The following is a 22581-nucleotide window of genomic DNA, read 5'->3' on the forward strand; positions in this document are numbered from 1 at the left end:
GTTAATCATGCTAGAATACTTGGAGTGTAGTATAGGAGTATACTCGGAGTGTAGTAGGCTGGAGAAAACCACTGATAAAAGGCATGGGAGAGCTTCTCATGTCAGGTCCCATACAACCCAGCTCTGTTCTGGGGATAGTTGGTCTGATTTGATGCACAAGGTGTTAAGACCACATACAGCTCCTGAGCCTACTCAGTAGCCTCCTTTGGTGAGCTGTGCTTCCCATTGCCACTGGCCCCAAGCTTGTGAGGAGCTGTGCCACCCAGCAAGGACCTCTCCCCTGGTCTATGAGGCTCAGAGCTGGAGGTGTCCTTCTGAGGGTCTCTGCCTGACTGCCCCCCGCTCCCATCCATCCTCTCTGGTCCTGCACTTAGACTCAGTTGACGTTTAATTAGCAGTAGTGCCTCCTTGGGCTTTACTGCCCAAAATGCGTAGGGAGAGAAGACGTGTTTTCTTACACCAAGCTTTTAGGAACCTGAACCTTTCTTTGAGTCTGAAATGGAAGCAACAGACTTCAAAGCTAAATGTAAGTAGAGAACAGCAGCTCAATAATTGTGAGTTTCATAGTAATACTGCTGAAAACCTGTCAAGTTGCCTATTTCATTTCTGGAACAAGCTCAGAATAGGCCTGAATATTTTCCTATGTTCAGTACGACTTTAAGAAATGTGACTTGCTCCGTTGCAGCATCCCTTACTTCTCTGATCTCAGAATTCCTCTTTTTACGTTGTAATGTATACCAATTACCTGCATTTTCATTTGAGACAATGTTTAACTGAGCTCAGTGACCTCTAAGAACATGGAAATATCTCACATTGATCCGAATGGGTCCCAGACTGAGTTCTCATTTCAGACACAAAACTGTTTTCTCTCATTCTTGGGCTCACACAGAAACTAAAACACTAAAGCAAGCAGAACTGAACAAAAGAACTCAGAGGATCTCATCAGCAGTATTTGCTTTGCACATGAACAGTAATTTTTCCCAGCACATACTTCCAAGAATTTCTTTAAATGTCATTCATACATCATCGGCCCTAGCAGACAATAGTTGTTCCAGAGAAGCTGTTGCTCTCTATTAGGTCAATGATCAGTGAACTAAACATTTTCTACTTAGGCCTTCATATGATAAAAGCCTAAGAGCTTTGAAGGAGCCATTACAGACTATTGCCTAGAAGAAATATCCATTTGAAAATTCAGCAATTATGTACTTCTATAATAGCGTGTAAAAGGAGCTCTGGACCCATTATGGGTTATTGAGTAAATAATGTATTTTTAAAAGTGTCTAAGTAATTTATATGATAGCCTGTATTGGCAGCAAGGAGTGAGTGTAGACTAAACATTCTGTCTTTCTTTCTTTTTTAAAAATCTCATTTAAATCCCTAAATAGCAATGAAAAAAAAAAAGAAATCCCTGCTGCAGTTTCAGTGTTTCTATAACAGTCAATAGCTAATGGCTCTGACTTTCCTTTACCGAGGCTGCCATGTTGTGCTGAGCCAGTTTCCTCTGCTCTGACTTACTTTTTCTGTCTTGATTGGAGAAGACAGGAGGCTTCATTATCAAATATGATACAGAAGTGTCCAGAGGCCTCCTGGAGGTCAGGCTTACAGTCATCAGACCTACCCATAATCAGGAACAGCCACTAGCCAAAAAAGCCACAAGTCCAGAGAGGGAAGACAGGAAGCTGTCAGTCCCTATTTCAAGGAAAAAATGAGGCTTGGAGAGAGGAAATATGTTGTGTGAGATCATACAGGGGACAAAGAACCTCTGCCTCCCAAGACCAAGTTTAGTTTCCCTACTTTATGTTCACACCTTCGATGGAATGGCACAGTCTGAGGTCTCATTGCAGCAGATCCTCAGTGCTAACGCAAACAGGTCCTTTATCAGATGCTCACAATAGTCTTGCTTCAGACCACTGCTCTCAGCCCTTTCAAGCAGAGACCCTGGCCAGAGCAGATAGGAAAACAGTGCAGCTGAAAACATTTATATTGCAGCAACAATGTGCTGTGAAACAGATGTGCTGGAAAACAAACTTGTTTGCTACTCTTAAATGTAGAGTAAGCTTTCCTTAGTTCTCCCCTTTATTTATTATACTGCTTCCTGCCATGGCAGAGGTAGTTGCTGCTTTGGTAATTTTATGTCAAAAATTGAAATAATAAGTTGAACCAGTTGTTTTTGAAGAAACACTGGTCTCTGAGCTGCATTGAATCTTGCAGATTATCTTGGCATCCCCAGATACCTGTTAGGCCAAGCATCCTATAGTGCCACAGGGACACTATGTACTTATGTATTATACCCACATTAAGATAATTCAGGGGGCCTGACTTGAGGAAACAAAAGTAGCACAGTTCTCTGCTTATGGTGATACTCCACCTTAACTCTTTTTGATGGGACTTTCCCTGGCATAAATTAGAGGCAAAGTCACTTAATCTGGTGTTCTTGAACCTGTAGGTCCAGACCTGTGTTGTAACTAATTCTGTACATGAAACAAAGCAGTAAGCAGGAAGCAGTCATTTGTTAGCATGACTGTCAGGAGTTCCGATTTCCCTTTTTAGAGGCTATGTAATGCCTGCCCCTGCATGTGCCTGTTCAGAGCAGATCATGTGCTTCCCATAGCTAGCTATGCTTTTCAGTTGCACGTCAAGAACAACACCTTTAGATCTGAATTTGAATATGGCTGTACAATTTCTTATTGTTTAAGAAAAGTGGTTTTGATGCAATGAATGAAAATGTGGCATTTTGGCTCCCCTCTGAGGAGATGAGATCTCTAGTGAGGCCATTGCCACATGAGAGTCCTTTTTCATGTGTTTGGAAAGATGCAAAAATGAGAAGAAATACAAGGGTGCCAAACAACATATAGAAAGATGAAATAAAAAATACAGTGAGCAAGGGGTAGCAGAGACAGAAATTAATGGAGGAGAAACAAGGTGAAAGGCATAAATACATTTAAGTTGTGTTTGAGCAAAACATATAATATCTAAGAAAGCAATCAGTCTTTCTCACTATTAGACTGTATTTGCCACTTAGGAAAGGACAGCGCTGTCTGTTGGGATAATTGACTGAAGCAGTGACAAGGTCTCCATCACTGGAGGATTTCTATGACAGAATAATCAAAATCCTGGGGAATACTATCAGGTACTGGACAATCCCTTCCAGCTCTTTTCTATGACCTCAGCATCCTGAAGAGTATGAGTGAGAGCAGTACCTCAGCTGTGTGATTATAGAAAACCTTTCTGGCCTGATGAAATTCTGTAAGATCTCACAGAGTAAACAAGGCACATACTTGGAGATTAAGTCTAAGAGGAAGATGAACATAGGTGGGGAAAAAAAAGTAGGACTTGGTTGATCTGCAGATAACATTTTCATCTGAGCTATCGACCCAGTGCCACAACCCTTAAGTTTTCCTCCTCATACTGAAGAGCCCCATTCTGCAACAAAGACATAGTTTGGCTTAGATACAAAACCAAAGCCCTCACAACTTGAGATAAAAGATCCTGGGATCTTTCTTCCAAGAACAGTTATTAATTACTCTGCTGTGCTCTAAGTAATTCTATTCTCCCTTTCAAAGAAAATTTCCCTCTAATTTCAGCCAAAATCATTCTTTGCTTCCTTTCCTTGAATGGTGGGTGATGAGAGGACACAGCTATGAAGTGGTCTGGGATTATTCCAGACTGATGATTATTTCTATGCAAACCACCAGTTAGCACTGCAGTACAAAACAAAGTGCAAACCAGGCTTTTCAAAGTCTGTAGGGGCATCACACTGAGATGAAAGAAAGCTTCATTCTCCCATCTTGTTCAGTTTGTTAGGGCTTGCTAGGGGGATCTAGCAAAGCCCAGTGTGATAGTCAGCGATCCTCCCCCTGGAGGCAGAAGGCTTGGAATTGCTCTAATACTGCTGTAGGAAGGCACAGGCCTTTAAAGTGACCAGTCCTTCCCTGTGCAAATCTGCCATGTATTCTCCTGTTTTACACTCTGGGCCACCAGGTACAATGCTGGTAACTGGAGGAAACAGCATTTTTTGCCTTTCCCCTTCCCCCCCCCCCATTCTTCCCCCAACATTACTGTAGAGACATTAGATTCATTATTTGAGGGTGTGTATGAGATTCTGGAAGTACAATTTACATCTGCTATGCAGTGAGATGTTTGGTATGATATTGACTCATTTGTTGGCACCTGAGAGAGATTTGGGGAATTCAGCAAGCTTTCAACAATCCAGTTTGAGAGATTAAACAGAATTATAGCTCACTCAGGTTTGTCCTAATTTTATTAAATTTTCACCCCTTCTAATTGCATAAACATATGCAGCCAAGTATGGGGACTGGGAAGATGTACAAGGACACTCAGGCTCCATAGTCAGCTAATTGGCGGACTAAGTAATAGGGCACTTGGAAAGATTGATACTTCATTTCAGGGTAAAATCCTGTCCCCATTAAAACTGAAGCAATCAAGAGAGGGAAGATTTTAGCCTTAGAGTTTGTTGGAACTGGAGAAAGAGATGAGAGAAACTATGTGGTGCAGCAAATATCCAGGACACAAGAGATTTTGAGCAAGATTCACTACTTATTTGTCTTAGCTGTAGAAAAAAGATGGAATGTCTCAAAAACATAGAACAACTGACCTGATCCATATGGTGACATCAGAAGGCTTTTGATCAAGTCTAAACAATGATTAACAATTTCAGATACTGCCAGGGTAAATGAGAAGTCATTCTGTGGGAACACTGCTATTGGTAGCCAATGCCAAGCTGTAATGTTTTCAGAACTATTTAATCTTTTCTTTTGGAAAATAAATCTGGTTTTGCTATGGCTAGGAGAGCTCTTGGGCCACAAGTCAAAGTACGTTATGGCTATTTCTGGTCAAACAATGCCAGCTGAGGTATTGGCATGGCTGCTCATATGAGTACTTTCATATGAAATATCACTACGCATATTTGTTAAGGGAATGCTGCTGTTGACTTCTTTCCTACAATCAAGACAGAAGAGGGCAGGAGGGAAAAGTCTACACCCAGGTATTGGCTATTGGATGTACTTCATCCCTGATATGGCATCTGCACTATGAAATTGACCCTGATGAGTGGACATTCAGGTGTCCTCACCTGCAGGAGACAGGACACAACTGTCAGGCTGAATTAGCCCCAGTTGGGTAGGAATTTTAAAATCTCCCTGGGTAACAGACATGGAAGACACACTGGCATGGGCTGAACAGTTGGTGAGTAAAAATCCATGTATTTAATTATTTCCTTAAGAAAAGTAGAAGAAAGCAAACAATTTGGTCACATATTTGGGCCTAGACTTCTCAGCAAAGTTTTGAAAAGTCCCCTAAAAAGTCAGAGGATTTAGTAAATATATAATGAAATATTGCCTAACAAAAAAAAAAAAAAAAGAAATGCAAGAGAGATTTAATAGTGTTGGGATGTAGTTTCCTGTTAATGACATTATTTTCTTCTTCCTCCTGTTCAGGCAGTAACATGCAAGCTCTGACCACATCACCGGTGTGAAATTGTTGATTAACCTTTTGACTCTGACAATTGGGACTTCTCTCAACACCAACTGGTAATGCAAAAGACCATTAGTAGTTAATATTGGGACATCCCAGCTCCAGATGTCAAAAGGTTAATGAAAAAGCGAGTATCTTGCTTTTACTGGGCAGCTTGGAAACCTTCCCCCCCAAACATTGCATTTTTGGTGATAAATAAGCCAGGCTGCTTGGGCTGAGAAAGATGGTGTTTTGCTAATGCGTACAGCTGTTAATTGAAAAAGATTTTGTTATGCTTGTTCTTCTGGATGTAGATAAAAGAGAGATTTGTTGGCGAACTTTAGTTGGTCTTGAACACTCCTTTGTCCAAATACACTACTTAATAATAATGCTTTGTTCTTTCTCTAACAGCCGTGGAGGGATTTTGAGCGGAATACTCATTTTCTTTAAGTCCTATCTGCCAGTAATCATTTCTGGCTTAAGACCAGCTGCCACTTATGTGTTTTATGAAAATATAACACCAGTTTTACACTCAAAACTATTCTCTTTTAGGTAAAAGCTTCAGCACAAGCCAGTTCCCAATATCTGCCATAAATGCTATTTATCACAGATTTTGGTCTTTGAAACAGAAAGATAATGTTAAAACATTTTGATTACCCTTTCCTTACCGCTATCATTCACAAACCATCTTTTCTAATTATGGTATTAGGACATTTACATAACTGGGAAAAGGGTCCTTTAACTACATTTCTATTATGTTTGGCACTTGTGTGAAAGGATATTATATTCATGTGCATTAGAGATTGCTTATAAAAGATCAAGACAATAATAGCAGATCAGACGATAAAGGTTCCCTTTTCTCCTCCCAGACAGGCTGTCTCTGACAGAAGAATACAGTTCATCAAAAGTGTCTGCAGGTTGTCAAACTCGGTGAGATTTGGGGACACTCAGATGCTGTCATGGCCAACAAGAAGATTTTCTGTAGGGTTCTGCCATCATTCACCCTCAAGAAATAATCACTCACTAGATTCTGCATGCTCTCATGATAGAGCTCTATTTGAGAGAAAAGAGCCATTTTATCAAAGGACAATACATCCCTTCTCTTGGTCCATGCAGCTTCCATTATCAGACCATAATAAATCATATTTATGTTCTCAGTTAATAAGACTGATTACAATGCAGGTTACAGGCATGGGAAAAGCAAGGCAGGTGAAAAGATGTTTTAATGAAAATATGATAAGCAAACAGCTTCTTGTGAACATTTCAGGCTGTTATTTGTAATGATCACAGGCAATATTTGATACATCTTCTTTAGCAATGGTTTAAGCTGCATAAATTGGCTTGCCACTTTATACGTTGAAATAGGAAGAATCCCAGTGTCCTTCTTATGTTGTCTAGAATCATTATATACATTATAAGCATAAAATGAGTTTAATGTATGTGCTTTGAAAAGAAGGAGAAAACAGAAAATCAGGTAGACTGATTTTAATGCTGCTCAAAATGATTTTGAAATTTTCTACTCATCTTTGTTACCAACGGTGCATTTTCCATGAAATTTAGGGATGATATGTACTGCTTTCATCTCCTTCAAATTAATATACTGCTCTCTCTGTTTCTCTCAATTTCTTCAAAGTTCTTTTTAGAGCACTGTGCAAAGAGACAGAGAGAAATTCACCACTCGACGTGTAAGCATACCTGCCATTAATGCTGAGGGGAGTTAAGTGGCTGCTCCTGCAGAAGAATATACCCCAGTGTTCAAGACCAAAAGGTACCCTATTACAAAGGTTCAAGCACGTTTAGCTCCAGCACATGATGGATGCATTCAAGGGCCAACTGTCTTTGCATTTTTTAAGTGAGTAAGATCTTTTTGGTAAGGTAAAAGTTCTTTCTGATATGATTTCAGCATACAACTGAATGGAGGGAAGTGGCTGATGGAGTAGTGACTGCCTTGCTCGCACCTTGTGAAAAGTCTTCCTTTGTTACTGTTATGTTCAGCATCATACTTTCAAGGTGAATTTAGAAATTTAAGCCATAATTTCCTCCTGCTGATAGATACTTTTTCCCCCAAGTCTCTGAAATTCTACAGCACTTGAAGAACACTTGTGGCAAAGACTCCTTGGTATTGTGTGTCTGTAGGACCTATTCTGGACACTGATATTTCCCCAGAGTCACTCTTAAATAAATGTTAAGGCTTTGTAATTGGCCTGGCCCTGGAGAATGACCACGAAATTCCATTAAACCCTTCTAGGGCACTTCAACAATAGAAGTGGCCACACAAGAAACAGCAAACTGTTCTTCAAAGGCAATATCCTGATATGACAACAGATGTAGATAATGTACTTCATGATAGAACTGCTTGATACAGAGAAAAACATGTAACTGCCTTCACTGTGAAAGGGGTTTAAAAACGCTGCCTGCCAACTCCACAAAAACCAGAGCTGCTATTTCAGTTAAAGGCCAGTGGATTGTATTTTTCACGTCAGTTTTCACTAACCTCAAACATCACTGTTATGACAGACTGTCATCCAACCAAACCAGCACTCTGGTGCCATTCAAGTGGGCAGGAAGAAAGCAGACACGAAGGAAACTCAAAAGTCCAATTAGTAAGGGGGGAGTGTAAGTGAGTGAACTGCTTTTGTGTAATGATACTGATTACTGAAAATGAAGCACTTAAAAGAAAATAAACAAAAAGCAGCACTTTTTGAGCCACGGGTGTTTTCTTGGCTGGCAATTTCTCTTTGTTCTGTTTCATGACACCAGCCTCAATGGTTGAAGGGGTGTTCTGGGCCAGATGTCAATCACTATGTCTGACATAAACAAAAATAGCTAAAAAGGCATGCCAGCATCTTCCTTTTGTTTTTCCATTAGCTCCATTTTTCCTTTCATAGCCTGACAAAAAATTACTGCCTCCAAGTGAATTCAGTAATGTCACTATACATCTAATATCTAGGAGACCTTTTGTTTTAGCTTTGCTGGGCTTAACCACAAAAGACACTTGACATTGACAAAGAATCTGTCAAACATACAGTGATCAGAGCAATGAAACCTCTCATGACAGAAGGGTACTATTCTGCCTCCCCTCTGCCTCCAGCAGCAGCCTGTCTGAGCAAAGTATGCTGGAGCACATGTAGCAGCTGAACCATTACAGAGGAGGCCAGAAGCTGAGATGTGTCTTGTTTAAATTGTCATAGCATATTAGTATAATTAAAACCACCAAAAGAGTAGAAAAGATAGATAGAAATGTTACATTACTTGTTCCTAGGGATTAACCTCAAGCCAAAACTGACACATTGTGGATTTCTTAGAGCTCTGATACGGAAGAAAACAAGGCTAAGAGTATGTCTCTTGAAGTGTGAGACATGAAGTCATAGTTCTTTTATTTACACAATAAGCAGAAGTAGTGCTTCAGATACAGACACTGTTTTCACTGTGATTACAACTCCTGTTGTGGCTGCACTCTGCAAAGCAGTTGTATCAGCTCTCAGTTACCTCCTTTTCACTCTCCTTTGCCTTCATGCCTGCAAGGTCTTGTGCAACCCTTGGACCTGCTGATGAGCTGGTGCCCGTGCTCTCCCCTCCCTCTCCATCTGCGAGCTTGGCTGGTGCTCCAGGTGCCCAGCCCCGAAGCAGAGCATGATGTCCTGGCTGTTCACTGCAGAGGCCGCAGCTCAGGCTCTGGGGCTCAGCAACCCCCAGGAGCTATGGTTAGGAAGTCCTCCTGTACAGCCTTCAGCCTCTGAGCATGCATGTGCCTGGAGTAGAGAAACAAGCACCTAATGGAGGCAGGCACAGGTAGACCAGCCCTGAGACTGCTCCTGAATTGAACAGAGGAGCCGAACAGGGAGCTGGATGACAGACTAAGGTTGTCTTCACTTAGGCTGTTTCTGCTTCTTGTTGCAAAGGAAGTTGTTTGAACAATGGCTTCAGTTTAAAATCTGACCTTTAAAATGCCAAGCTCCATACTTGCTTCTGTGTTGAATGTACAGATAATAACATACGGCTTTCTAAAACTGACCCTGAACATTATCTCTTCATCTGATTAGATATTTTCCCTCCCATGCATCATTACCTCTCAACTATTCAGGACTAGTTATGATCACAATTTTTAATTTGCTCCAAGTTATAATTGGTGGTGAGAAACCCATGGAAACCTCCTGTGAAGCTGTTCAGTTGTAGAGGTTGGAACCTGATTTATCCAGAAGCTGGGGAGGACCTTAACTGTCTCCAACAGTTTTGAAAGACAGCAAAAGCAGCACAGCTTTCCTTTAACAAAAGTGGTACATTCAAGGAGAAGGTACATGAATCAGGTAGGTCTTGTGTTCATTTCTTCTAGTATAAGTGAACTTCACAAGCTTGCCCCATATCCTGATTTGCTTTAAGTAGAGAGATGTTAAATGTGGGCCTTAAATTTTAGGTTTCCACATATTTCCTGTATTTCCCAAATTTAAATCTCAGTTAATGACTTCTCCATATAGTGCTTCTCTTAAGTTTCTGTCAGGGCATGTAAATGTGCATAACTAGTAAAAAAAAATATGTTATCTGCATTTAGTGTTGGCTTTTGGAATCCTCCCCGCCAAGTCACCTCTCTGCTGTGTCTCACCTCCCGTGCATTTCTGTGTAGTGCCAGGAGAAGAATGGAAAATAGCTATGAAGGAAAAGCAGATCCTACTCCCATTAAAGGCAATGAAAACTAGGCTTTCACTTCTACTTACTCATAATAGCAGGGAAAAACGAAGTGGAAGCAAGCACAACAAAACACCTCTGCCAGCTATCTGCAAGGTAACTAAGGCTTCCACTAACGAGGTGCTCTGACATTTTGAGAAAGACAGGTTCTTCCAGAAACAGAAAAAATATGCTGAGTTCTCCCTTCAGCTCTGAAAGGCTGGAGAGAGAGGAACAAAGTGTATTTCAAACAAAGAATAGCACTCAAACTTCTAATGCTGTGCTATTAAATACCTATGGATGCCCATATAACTTCTTGTCAATTAAATGCTTTTACGTGTATGTGTGACAGATTATTAGATACTGATTCTTATATATTTCACCTAATTATCTGCTGCATTTACAGATTCAAAGTTATTAATTTCAAATCACAATAAGAGTAACTTCCAGGTCAGGTTTTCTAGAACCTGACTCAATACTGCGGAAAATCGCATGGCCTATTCAACACAACAGTATGGTTTAGGGAAAAGATAACAGTCCAGATCACACGATAGCACCAGATTTTACATTAGGATCTCCAGATGTCTTTGGGAACTTAATGCATCCAGCATTGGTTCAAGTCTAATCTGCATGGCAGAAATGCGAGTTGTTCCAGTTTTCTCCTCACTGGGGCTGTGCGGAGAAACTGTCTCCCTAAGGGCTGTAGAGGACAGGCTGGGGTAGTTTGGCCATGCTTTGGTAAGAGCATTCACTGTATTGCCAGTGAATATTGCCACTATACTGGCAGCTGCTCCTGCAGTGCCCAGTGGTATCACATGCAGGAAAGAAAAGGTTTCAGTCTTTGCTTAGTGGGACGGTTCTGTGCCCAGGTCTTCCTGACACTTGCCCATCCAAGCTTGTTCTACACATTGGCCAAGGAGGCAATTACTTAGGACAGCAAAATGAGTGTGGCCTCACTGTCTGCTTCATCTGTGCTTCCAGAGAGCTGGAAAAGCAGGTGGGTGTAGTGCTGCTGCTTTGGAGAGAGGAGTTTGCCTGAAGGACAAAGGAAAGTCCCACCTAGCGGTGTCCACATTCCCATCTGGCTGCAGAAAGCTGGTGAGTCCACCCCTGACCATCAGAGCTCCCCATCTCAGCTGCCTTTTCCTTGCATTCTCGCCTCCACATGGACAGAACAGGCCTCCCTGTCCTGTCCCCAGCCCTAACCATTGGAAACACCTATGTTCCCTTTTGCTTACAATGCCAAAAACCCCTGAGTGACAGCAGCCTGTCACAACTGTCAGGCTTAACTGTCAGGCTTCTGTGACAACCTTGTTGTATTATTCTAAGCAGAGTGTGTTGATTCACTGGAGAGAGGGTGGACTTTGCCAAATTGAGGCATCACTTACTTGCTCAGAAGCTCCTTGAATAAGTGTCTCTGTGTTTTGCAGTGCAGTGGTGTTGAGAGCGGGATGAAATCCTCCCTCCGGGCACCCTGTGAGATTTATAGCATTTTGCAGAGCAGCCCAGTATCCTGCTGCGCCCATAGGGGCCACAGATGTCCAGAAGTTTCTGGTGGGTCACATGTATCTATAAACATGATGCATTCCTGATGGAGAACACTTTGCACTGGTACAGGTAGCTGGAGGTGGATAACAATGCAATGATCTGCCAGTGCATCTTCTTTTCAATTTCAGCACCGTTGGGCTGGGAAGTAAAAAAGAGCTCCCCAAATAGATCAAGTGTCTGACATGACACTGCAATGCAAAACAAAAGCGCATGGCTACTTTTCCTCCATGGAAATCTGTACAAAAATTGTCTATTTGGGATTGTGTGAGATTTTCTCTGGAGTGAAAATTCAGTGTAAGTGCACAAAAGAGTGTTAGGAGAGAGCATTTTGGCTCCTTCAGCCCTCTGCACAAAACCTCCCAGGGCTTCAGATAGGATTTTAGTGTTTCTTGCAGTCTTCAAATGTTGTGCTGTGCAGGGATGTGCTTACACATAATTCTGTAATTGAAATGGCATGTTTACTGTTCTATTTCATGCTTGATTGTGTTTTTTAAACACCTTTACTCACGCTGTTAGAAGTGGCATTATAATTAAAATGTCCTGTTGAACACCTTGTTCAGTTCAATGAAGGCATAATAGAAGTATAAATACTTGTTCTTGTTGACTCTGTGATGTCAGCACAACAAATGTAGTAAATGTCATAAAACAAATCTCTCTTTTGCCAAAGCATCCATCAGAAGGGAAGAGAGACCAGAATCTGTGGGTGGGCAAAGAGGGGACCTCTTTTTTGGTGAAAGGAAGTAATTTGAGATATTATAATATCTGTGATATAGATGCATTAACTAAGGCATGGAATGATTGACTGATTTAGCCAGTTATGAGTAAAAATCAGAGGGACTTGTTTCTCTACTCACAATCCATTGACCGAAACACTAGGCAGTGCTTTCTGCTTCTACAGCTCCCATTAGAAAATGCCGAGTATGGTTGTAAAGTGTGCAAGAGTAATATACTTCTTATTGTTCCTGTCACCTTAAATGTGTACAGATACGCAGACTTTATGTCTTTATGGTGGAGTAGAACTGCAACAAAATGTCCAAAGGTTTCTAAGTCAATGTCCAGTTGTTATCCACGATGAGATGCCTACACATCTTGGCAGGCAATTGTTCAGTCTGAAGGAGCTTTAAATTACTTCACAGCTTGAAATCCCAGGTAAGTAGGGATGCTCTTAAATTTAGCCTAATGTTTGATGCTTACTTGGGCAATTTGATTGGATGCCTGTGTTCAGTTTCTTCCTCTGAAAAACAGGGAGCACAATGTCTGTACTCCTTGTGCTCTAACTGATGTAATAGTGGTTTTAATATACCAAGTACTGGGCTGTACACTGTACATAAACCATGAGGTTTCAGGTTTGTGTCCTTTCACTGGCTGAAAGAGGCCTTTCAATACCAATCCCGGGATGTAAAATATTTCTGTGCCAGAGCAGGACTTGCCAGTCAGTAGCTGCCTTGTAGGGAAAGCCCATATGATCTCTATGAAGCAGGCAAATAAACAGGCCCAAAGGGTGTGCATATTGCCTTCTGTGCCCAGTTTCAGTTCCAGCAACATTAAGCTCAGCAGAAGTTGTACAGGCAGATGGTTCACATGATTTGGTATTTATAATGAAAGCAGTGAGGAAGTGACAGGAGGGTTTTTTTTCTGGGATGAGAGCAGAAGATGGGTACATAGGGCACTCCAGCCCAGCACAGAGAAAGATTCAGCAGCAGGGATAAGGCTCCTGAACATGCAGGACAGAATGTATGAGGATGTTGTCAAGTGGGATTGCAACAAAACTTGGTGTGTTTCTTTGAATGTCTCATTACATGCACAGGTGCAGCTCTACACACCCACACTGGCTGCATCTATTTCAGTGTGAGAGTGTATAAATACCTGCAGGTGCGACACTGAAGAGATACCCATGCTGAGGCATGAATATGGAGTTCCACATCTGTATTTACTGCCTGGTTCACACAATGAACTAGTGCAGTCAGTGGGTTCTCTTCACCTCCCACATGTACTTCAGAACTACCACCAAAGGAAATTCCATCCTGGTAACTACATTTAACAGGAGGTCAAGGCATAGAACCAAAATACGTGATGGGGAAGGAGTGTGGAACAGTCATCATTACTTCACTGTGCTGCACATGTAGATTTAAAATGAGGAAGAAACTAATTTTAGGTAAAGATGACCACATCAGTTTAGTGTATGGTAAAAAACCCAAGAGGTTGGAATTTAATGTGCCTTTTGGGGGGTGTCTAATACTTCAGCTGATCTTTCTCTTCTGGCACACAGAGAGATGGCTCCTTGTCTATAATACTGTCCATAATAGATGGGGTGCAATTCATGGCTGCTGCAGAAACTGTGGTTTTGAATTCGCTGACTTGCGTGCATGTAGAAGCCTCAGTCACAGCATTGCACTCATGCAGCTGGTTGCATTAAACAATAATCTGATGCTAACTACCTGGCTACAAATGCCCTCCTCCCAGTGTCAGGAATGTAAACTAGCTGAAGGATATAAACTGGGGACAACAGCTTGCATGTAATTGCTGTCTCCAGAGACTCAAGGTTGTGAAAGTTTCTTACTTTTCATAAGGCCTTTAGTGATAACTTCTGTCTTGCGATGAGAAAAGCAAACCTACCAAGGTTCCTTTGAACATTTCAGCAGCCTTTCATAGCGTTAGCTGTGAAGGTAATGGTGTCACGTTCCTAATAAGGATGGATGGGAACTGTGTTTTAGGAATCCCTGCTGCTCTCTTTGTGGAAATTATCTCAGATGCTTTCGGATTATTTGGCAGGAACTTCTTTTTGCACCATGATTTCACAGGGATCTTCTCTGTTATCTTCCATTCAGCATATTCTTTTGAAGATCTAGGGAGAAAATGTGGAGCTCAAGAGCATTCACTGAAACCCTGTTTGCATCTCCATCTAGCTAAAGACAGGGAATGAGTTCTCCTGTGACAGAAATGTGACGGAATAGTGCCCAAAATTCATTGAAAACTTTAGGCAGTGCTGTCCAGGCAAAGGAATAATGAGAATATGATCACTGGAGATTTCATAGGAAGCAAAAGAGGAGAGCGCAGGGTTTTGTTTCTGATATGAATGTCACTGCTTTGTCCAGAGGGACAACAGCTGCCATCCTTGCCTCATGATAGCAAATGTGTTGTGTGCAGTGCCATGGAGAAAGGGACCAGAAGATGCTGGAGCCGTGGAAGAAATAACACTGTGCTAATGAAGAGCTACATTCAGGCAAATTTACCTCCCTCCAAAATAGCCCGGGTGTCTCTCCATGACACATTTGTTTTAGAATCACAGCATGTTGCAATTATTAGGCTCTGGCAGGCTCCTAGGTAGGAACTGTGTCCAAGAGCCTTTATTTCATCTGCTCCAATTGGGAAGAGTGTGGCAGTTTCTTTTGGTTGAGACTTTACTATAACGATTTGAGCTTTAGTCACTGTGAGGCTAGCCCACTGCAAAGCATTCAGCTGGTGTTACAACCAGAGACAACTGAGCTCCAAAAGTGAGTGCAGACTGTGTCTACTTATTAAGTAAAGGGGCATGTGGAGAGCCCATTACTCGGTAATTGGTGCTAGCTGCCAGTTAGCATTCAGCAGGACTTTGAGCATTTGTATAGACCTCACAGTCCAGAATGGCCTGGGATTATTCTCACCTTATTTGCTGCCACTGTAATCAGCTGCTGGTTCTCTGCTTTGCAGAGTTACCAAAAGCAGCGTTATTGGACTGAAAGGCACCTGGAAGTACAAGATGTCCCCAAGGAATTCAGACGGAGGGACAAGCAGGTCCAAGAGACTTTATGGCTAAGGTTGTGTTCCAGTGACTACTGCTTTTATGGGCTTGCAAGTTTCTTCCCCTGCCATGGCAGATGACCAGAATTTGTGGTAGATTATACAAATGGCTGTAAAAAAATAGGGCTGTAAAGATGAGGCCCTTAAGTCTTCCGTGACTCTGTAGGTCACACGAACAGCACTTCTGTGCGGGGAGTCTGGATAGACAGCGTGGGAAGTCTTTACAGAATAGCCTGCACAGAGATTTAGGCAAAGATATAGCTATGTGAGGTACATGCCGCTTGCTGCTTTGACCGGGGAAACCTTTTCTCTGGTACCAACTGCTGCTGTTGCTCACAAGGATGCACAATAACAAGCAGGCAGCTCGATGGGGTTTTGGGAAGGAGCACGCCTACCCCAGGGCTGGCAGGGCACATCAGCAAAGGCAGCAGGGGAGTGTGTTGGGTTCCGTGTATGCAGGAGAGCAAAAAGGGGCTCTTCTCACCTGATTACTTCCTTTCTCAGCACCTGCGAAGTTAAAAACCTGTCTTTGCACTCTGGGAAAGCAAATCACAGCGTAGGGCGGCAGGAGTCAGACCACAGCCCTGCGCGGGGCCCGCCCTTTAGCGGGACTGCCCCCAGCGACGGCCAGCCGCGCTGACCCCAGGCTGGAGCACGGCCCCCGCGGCCCGCAACCGATGACCTGAGCCGGGCGGCGGCAGCAGGCGCACTGCACCGCAGCTCCCGGCAGGTGGCGCCCTTGATCGCCGACTGGCGAGCGGCGCGGGAGGGCCCGAGAAACGCATCGCGTCTCTACCCCCACCCCGCCCTTTAATTTAGGAAGCATTATAACTAAAGTGTTTTCAACTTATTATTATGCATGAGTAAAAATTCCATGAATGTGTAACATTTTCGCCTGTATTTCCCTCTTTTATAACATCATTTAAATTCCTCATTAATAATTTAGATATGTTCTGGATTTTAATCACTTTTCTCATCACGGCAGTATCTATCCAAGGGAGAGCTCTCCTCCCCTACCTGAAGGTGACATGGAGGAAGGGCCTGCCAGGTGCCACCCTGCCCCACCATCCTGCTCAGATGCAGAGTATTTCATTCATTAATTACATAATATCCCTCAGGTTTACCAAACCTGAGGTTTGAGTAGGTCACCCCTTAAAAAAAAAACTAAAACATCTTCCTTTTTCTCCTGTTTTTTTTTCATCTGAGTTTAATTATGGTGGTATTTGTTTGATAGCTTGTTACTGTAAATAAAAGAGATAAAAGCAGCCCTTCACTCGAGTAGTTCTAGAGCTGTGAAATATGTACCTAATTAAAACTATTGGTGTAAGAGGCTAATAAACTACATGTGCCTACTAGATGTCTTATTCTAATGAATCTCAGCTAACTTGCTTTGAGTGATGAATTTTGGTGTCGGTAGTAAGGGCTGAATAATTATGAAATTTATCATGAGGTGGGGGGACTCGTGAAGGACCACAGGGGTTTGGGGAGGGAGCATGCGCTCCTCAGGCTCCCAGACTGAGCGCAGATGGGTTGTCTAAAGCATTTCAGATGGAGTTTTGGTCTTGCGCCAGCATCTAATCAAAGTCTTAATTCTGGAGAATGAAAAGGCCGTGCTTTCTAAGCTATCTCCGGCCCGGCTGGTTTCTGCTGGAGATGTAGGTGACCAGCACTCCTGGAAGCCTCATTGCCCCGTGTGCTTCCAGCACCACGGAGATGGCATAGCTCATGCCCCTTGCAGCCGGTGTGTGCATAAGGACATGAGGATTACCTGACACAGTTGAAGGGGTCAGTTCTGTTCAGGTCTGCAGATGAATGCCCTCAAATCCATCTGAATGTGACCTGTAGTGGAAGGAAGTCCGGCAAATGAAAATGTGCATGTCGACAACCCCTGCCTGAGACCTGAGCCTTGCCCTTTGGAGCAGTACAGGCTTGTTGGGAGAAAGGGTATATTCTGAGAGAAGCTGGATAATAATAAAGGGGCTGGTTAAGCAGAGAAATAGCCCTCAGAGTAGCACATATTTTTATTGCTTTTTTGAAATAGAGTAGAGAAAACATCCCAAGGCAAAATGTCTACCGTAGGCTTTCCTGTAGTCCCCAACAACGAGTATTTAAACACTTGCATGTGTGTAGGTCCTGTCAGGATTCTCCATTTCCCAGCACTGCGGGAGTGCCGGCGGGGCTCCACACTGGTGTGCCCCATCTTAACCCAGGGCTTTCACAAACCTCTGGGGTCCCAACCTTGCATTGCCTCTCCCCACATGAGGCATGAGAGTTTGGTGCACAACCGAGCCATCTGGGCTTTGCTGCCTACCTCCAAGTCGGATCTGATGCGTTCAGATGACTCCCTGACAGTATTTGGTAGTCGCAGCTGCTGAAGGCACATCGGCAATTTCTGATCTGCACATGAATTTGGAGGTTTTTTACAAGTGCTGCATTGGCAGTTTTGCTGCAGAATGAGATTTTCACTATTGCTAATATCAGCTGGGGAGACACGTGGAACTCGTTATTCTCCTTGCAAAACCTACCTCTTCACAGAGAAGAGATTGTTCTTCCTGGCTCTACAATCTGCTAATAGGATAGATAGAGAAAAAGCCTGGGGGGAGCTAGGCTGTTTCTGGTTTTGCCCCTCACTTCCTGTTTGACATTAGGAAAGTCCCTTACTCATTCCAGAAACATGTTTTCTCTATCCATAAAGAAAACAAAAGCAATAATAGCTATATCAAGAGACAGACATCAGTATCCAGAATTGGCTTTACAATTTCAGGTGGAAGTTCTAATAGTGTCACAAGAATGGCGTCTGTGGTGCTTTCTCTGAGACCTGCAAGAATCTGTTTTCTGCTGTTGAGAGAATCCTCTCCGTGTTGCTCAATAAATGATCATTTTAATATATTTTTCTGCCTCTCAGTTACACCTCAACTTTTTGTGTTTGTGCAGTTTTCACGGTCTCATATCTTGTCTCTTTCTGCATAAAATGCATGTTGTCAGCTCGAGGGGATGCTTTTTCTTTTCAGCTTCTTTGTAATTACCAAAAATAGTTTTAACCTGGTAAAACATTTCTGAGGTGTCAACATGGCATGGTGTATGGTTTTAGAGCCTCATTACTCCACTGCAAACTTGCCTGTGCATTGTGTTTACCTTCTGATACCATTTCTAATCAGAAGCCAAACACCAGCAGAAGGAAGGGGATGCTTGTACTGCTGGGTCCAGTGTGAGTTTGCATAATGAAATTATGCAAAACTAAATGACACTCCCATATAGTTGAGAGAGAGAAAGAAGTAGAATCAAATTGTTTCTGCAAGGAAGGAAACTTCTGTGTATTTGCTGGACAAGCATTGGTAATACCATGATCTGGGACATGACAGCAGGGATTCTTGGACCTGGTCTTTTGATTTCAGCATGACTCCACCAAGAGACCCCAGCATAAATGTCTACCTGCCTTTAGAGGAGAGTACACTCGGGTCCTCAGCAAGGCCTAGGTTTGAGGTGTTCTGAGCCAGAGTTACGGGGAGAACAAGAGCTTAAGAGCTAACCTCAGTTACTCTGAGCCTGAGACTGCAAGGAAGCTTTCCACCCAAAGTATGTTTCCTAGATGTTGATGGCAGATGGCCCTCCCTCCCATCCCACAGGCTGGGGCTGTGCTGACTTTCCTCAGCGTAACTTGTTCTCACATCACCTGTGATTCTGATTTTTTATTTTTTAACAAGCTGGGTCTGATAAACTAAGCTAAATGAACTTTGAAAGTGAATTTCAAGTGTAAAGATTGTTACTAATTCTGTTGTTCAGAGTCACAGAGATGGTTAATACAATGTCCTTTTTTCCTTTGGCACCTAATCTGGCCTAGATTTAATTCTTCTGGTAGCAGTCAGGGAGGAGTCTAATCAGAGGTGACCAGTAGCTATGTGAATGTGTATTGTAATCTCTGCTTTTGTAGTAAATGATGAATTAATGTTCCAGCAGCATTTTGTTTTTCTATACCTTACCCCTATTCATTAGCTTTATTCTGCTTTTCCCCAGCTTTACCTCATCCTCCTCTGAGAAGCCAAAGACATGTGGCATTGGAAGTCAGGTTTTTGAGATTATCTGCTCAGAACATCTTCACCAAGAAGTCTGTTTTCACTGTTTCACACAACTTGGGATTTGATGTTCCCTGCGCAAGTGTATGAAGAGAATTGGTTTAGACTAGTTCAGTGAAAAGGAGCTGTTTATCAATGGACTCAGATGCATGGAGGTCTGAGAATCATAAGTGCAAAGCTTTACCCCTCCTGGACAATGGTCTTTGAGACAAGGCAAAGAGGACACAGAAGGTGAGGAGACACTGCTGTTTCGGAGTTTGTATTTCAGGTCACGGTCTTCTAAGGTCAACAAAAATCATGCAACATAAACATAAATAGTTGTGCATGAGTATTTATCTTCTTCCTATTATCAACTTCATTTTGCATTTGCCAGATTTGTCGTTACACAGTTTCTTTGACAAAACCCCCAAATGTGCTTTGTTTTGTAGTACATCAGGCAACAACCCAAAATGTAGGTCTGGGGAAGCTTTAGCAGTGTGCTCTTCCTGAAGCTTCCTTCCAGATCATCTGTGTTGTACTGGATTCCCTACTCACTGAGGAAAGGGGTGGAAAAGCCCTCTCCAGCTGAGCCATGGTGATCCCACACATTGTGCTCTCGGGGCTGCTGTCTGGGCTGAGGTGCTACTTGCAGCAGCACATGCTGTTCTTCGAATGATCATCAATTGGAGGGTATGGATGGCACTTGCCCCCTGACCTGTGGCTCACACCCTTGTTCTAGAACCTGGTGCTAACTGACGGGCCAGACTGCCTTTCCCTCCTCCTTTTAGCCTGTGGATAGTTCTCTGGCATGCATCCAAACCTAATGCAGTAGAGAGGGAAAGGTCTTCAGAGTGTATATACACATGTGGTCAAATCCCTAGCTCATTAAATTAGTATGTGCAGTGGAAAGCAGCTACTGATTTATGTTTTCATCTATGCAAGGTAAATTGGATTGAAACTTCACACTGTTTAAAAAGGAGAGCTGAGATTCTTGCTTACATTTGAGTTCTAAATTAGCAGGCACATGACTAAGCTTCATGGACCTGAAAAAGCTGGGTCCAAGTTAATATGACGCCTGTAACATTGATTTCACTGGAGCCTTTTGTATCAGAAACCACATGTACACAGCCTCACATTGTGAAGCAAGATTAATTTAGCTGTTGGCAAATTATGTGCTGTATAAGAATATTCTGTGAATGGCTTGGATTGCAAATTCTACTTCTTAATATGTGCAGTGCAAAGTACGAGTATCATGAACAGGACACTAGTGGTTTCAGCTGAATTTTGCAGAAATGTGAATGACATGCACCCGAAATAAGGAGATAAATGGTGGAGAACTAACCAACAGAAGGCCTACTGAGTCAGATATTAGAAGCCTCAATCTAAATGATAACACAGAAGATAGTTATAAAAGTAATTGCAAAGGATTTAGAGCTGCAGTCCCTCTAAACTAAGCAGAGAGGGCTGCCTCTCTCTAACAAAAAGGTGATTCATGATTATTCTTAGCTATAATTACAGGGGCTACCCACAGAGGGGCTACCAAAATTATTTCTATGGTTCAGTTTAAGATGTTATTTTAATGTTTCTAAAATATATCCACTTTTAGAAGCAAAATTCTTGTTTCCTCTCTTTGAATTGTTATAGCAATAGCTGAAGCAAAACAAACTTCCCATGATCTACTCACCTTGGAGAACAGAACCACTCTGGATAATAGAAGCAAATTAATGGTATGTGAGCTCAGTTTTTGATGTGCTTTCTAACAGTACCAATTCACTTGATGTGAGTCCCTAAAGAAACACAGGTGTCCTGGTTTCAGCTGGGAGAGTTCAGTTCTCTTCCTAGTAGCTGGTGCAGTGCTGAGTTTTGGCTTTAGTCTGAGAACAGTGCTGATAACACACCGATGTTTTAGTTGTTGCTCACCCTGATCAAGGACTTCTCAGTCTCTTATGCTCTGCCAGTGAGGAGGGGCATGGGAAGCTGGGAGGAAGCAGAGACAGAACACCTGACCCAAACTAGTCAAAGGGGTATTCCATACCACAGCACGTCATGCCCAGCATAAAAACTGGGGGGAGTCACATGGAAGGCCAGATTGCTGCTCAGGTTGGGCTGGGTATCGGTCAGTGGGTGGTGAGCACCTGTGTTGTGCATCGCTTGTGTTTACTGTTTGTTTCCCTTACCCGATTTGGTTTTTATATTCTCTTCCCTTGTTATTTCCCTCATCATTATTATTACTAGTAGTAGTAGGCCAGGATGGGGAGGAAAATATTAAGCTATTACCCTGAAGTGAAAGCCACTGTATATTGTTCCAGTGATCCCTGATGTGCAGTGGTCTTCAACTTTGCTTGCTTTTATGTTGGTAAAGTTTCTGATTATTTGGCATTTGCAGATGCTGACTATATGAAGCTTAAGTAGCATAGATTACAGTTTTCTGTTGGACCAGAGACAGTAAAATCGTTAAGTCTCTTCTCTTATGGTTCCTGTCAGTTACTAACCAACCAGTAACTGCTGTTTCTCCCAAGCACATATATCTTATCTTTAAAAGTGTTCCTTACTCATATCAGTGAGATGTAGAGACATGGACTTTTCTTGCGCTGTGTACTGCTGATGATAACTTTTTCCTTCAGTCTTATTCAGTCTTAAGAAATTTGCATCCTTCCACATGGCTGGATTGGTTCCAGTGTTACATGTTCATCTGTTCTCCTAGACCAAATTTCCTGCACTGTGTTAGGCTATTTACTAGTTGAAAACTACACCCCATTTTGCAGCTTGCCCTTGGTCCCTCCCCATAGCTTTGCCATTATAAGAGGCCAAGCAAACATTCCCTAATGCACTACAAGTAAAGCCAGCCTGGTTAACTCATACCCATGTTCATCAGCAGGTGAAATGAATCTGGCTGACATAGCTTAAACAGATTAGGAGGTAATACGCGATCGTTTTTGCTAATGGAACAGTATGTAGGGTACTTGGAAGGCAGCAACAAGCACTAAAGACAGTGCTGTCATCTCCCAGAAGAGCTTCTCTGCAGTCTCAGGTCTTCTCAGTACCCCCATCCTTGAACACTCTCTTG

The 22581-nt window shown here is 42.5% G+C and overlaps 1 long non-coding RNA gene across 1 annotated transcript in view; it reads left to right on the forward strand.

Annotated features, from left to right (window-relative positions):
• The window catches only part of LOC133273748 (uncharacterized), a 72134-nt gene that overhangs the window by 37011 nt on the left and 12542 nt on the right, over positions 1 to 22581 (forward strand). The window contains exons 4-9 of the long non-coding RNA XR_009744928.1: positions 6342 to 6402; positions 7106 to 7240; positions 9643 to 9779; positions 11116 to 11232; positions 12667 to 12831; positions 19477 to 19766. This is a non-coding gene — a long non-coding RNA (uncharacterized LOC133273748). The remainder of the gene's footprint in view (positions 1 to 6341; positions 6403 to 7105; positions 7241 to 9642; positions 9780 to 11115; positions 11233 to 12666; positions 12832 to 19476; positions 19767 to 22581) is intronic.

Source organism: Pezoporus flaviventris, unplaced genomic scaffold, assembly GCF_033815535.1.
Source record: "Pezoporus flaviventris isolate CSIRO_AGI_PZ_B2104156 unplaced genomic scaffold, CSIRO_AGI_Pfla_v1 ptg000001l, whole genome shotgun sequence".
Classification (NCBI taxonomy): Eukaryota; Metazoa; Chordata; class Aves; order Psittaciformes; family Psittacidae; genus Pezoporus; species Pezoporus flaviventris.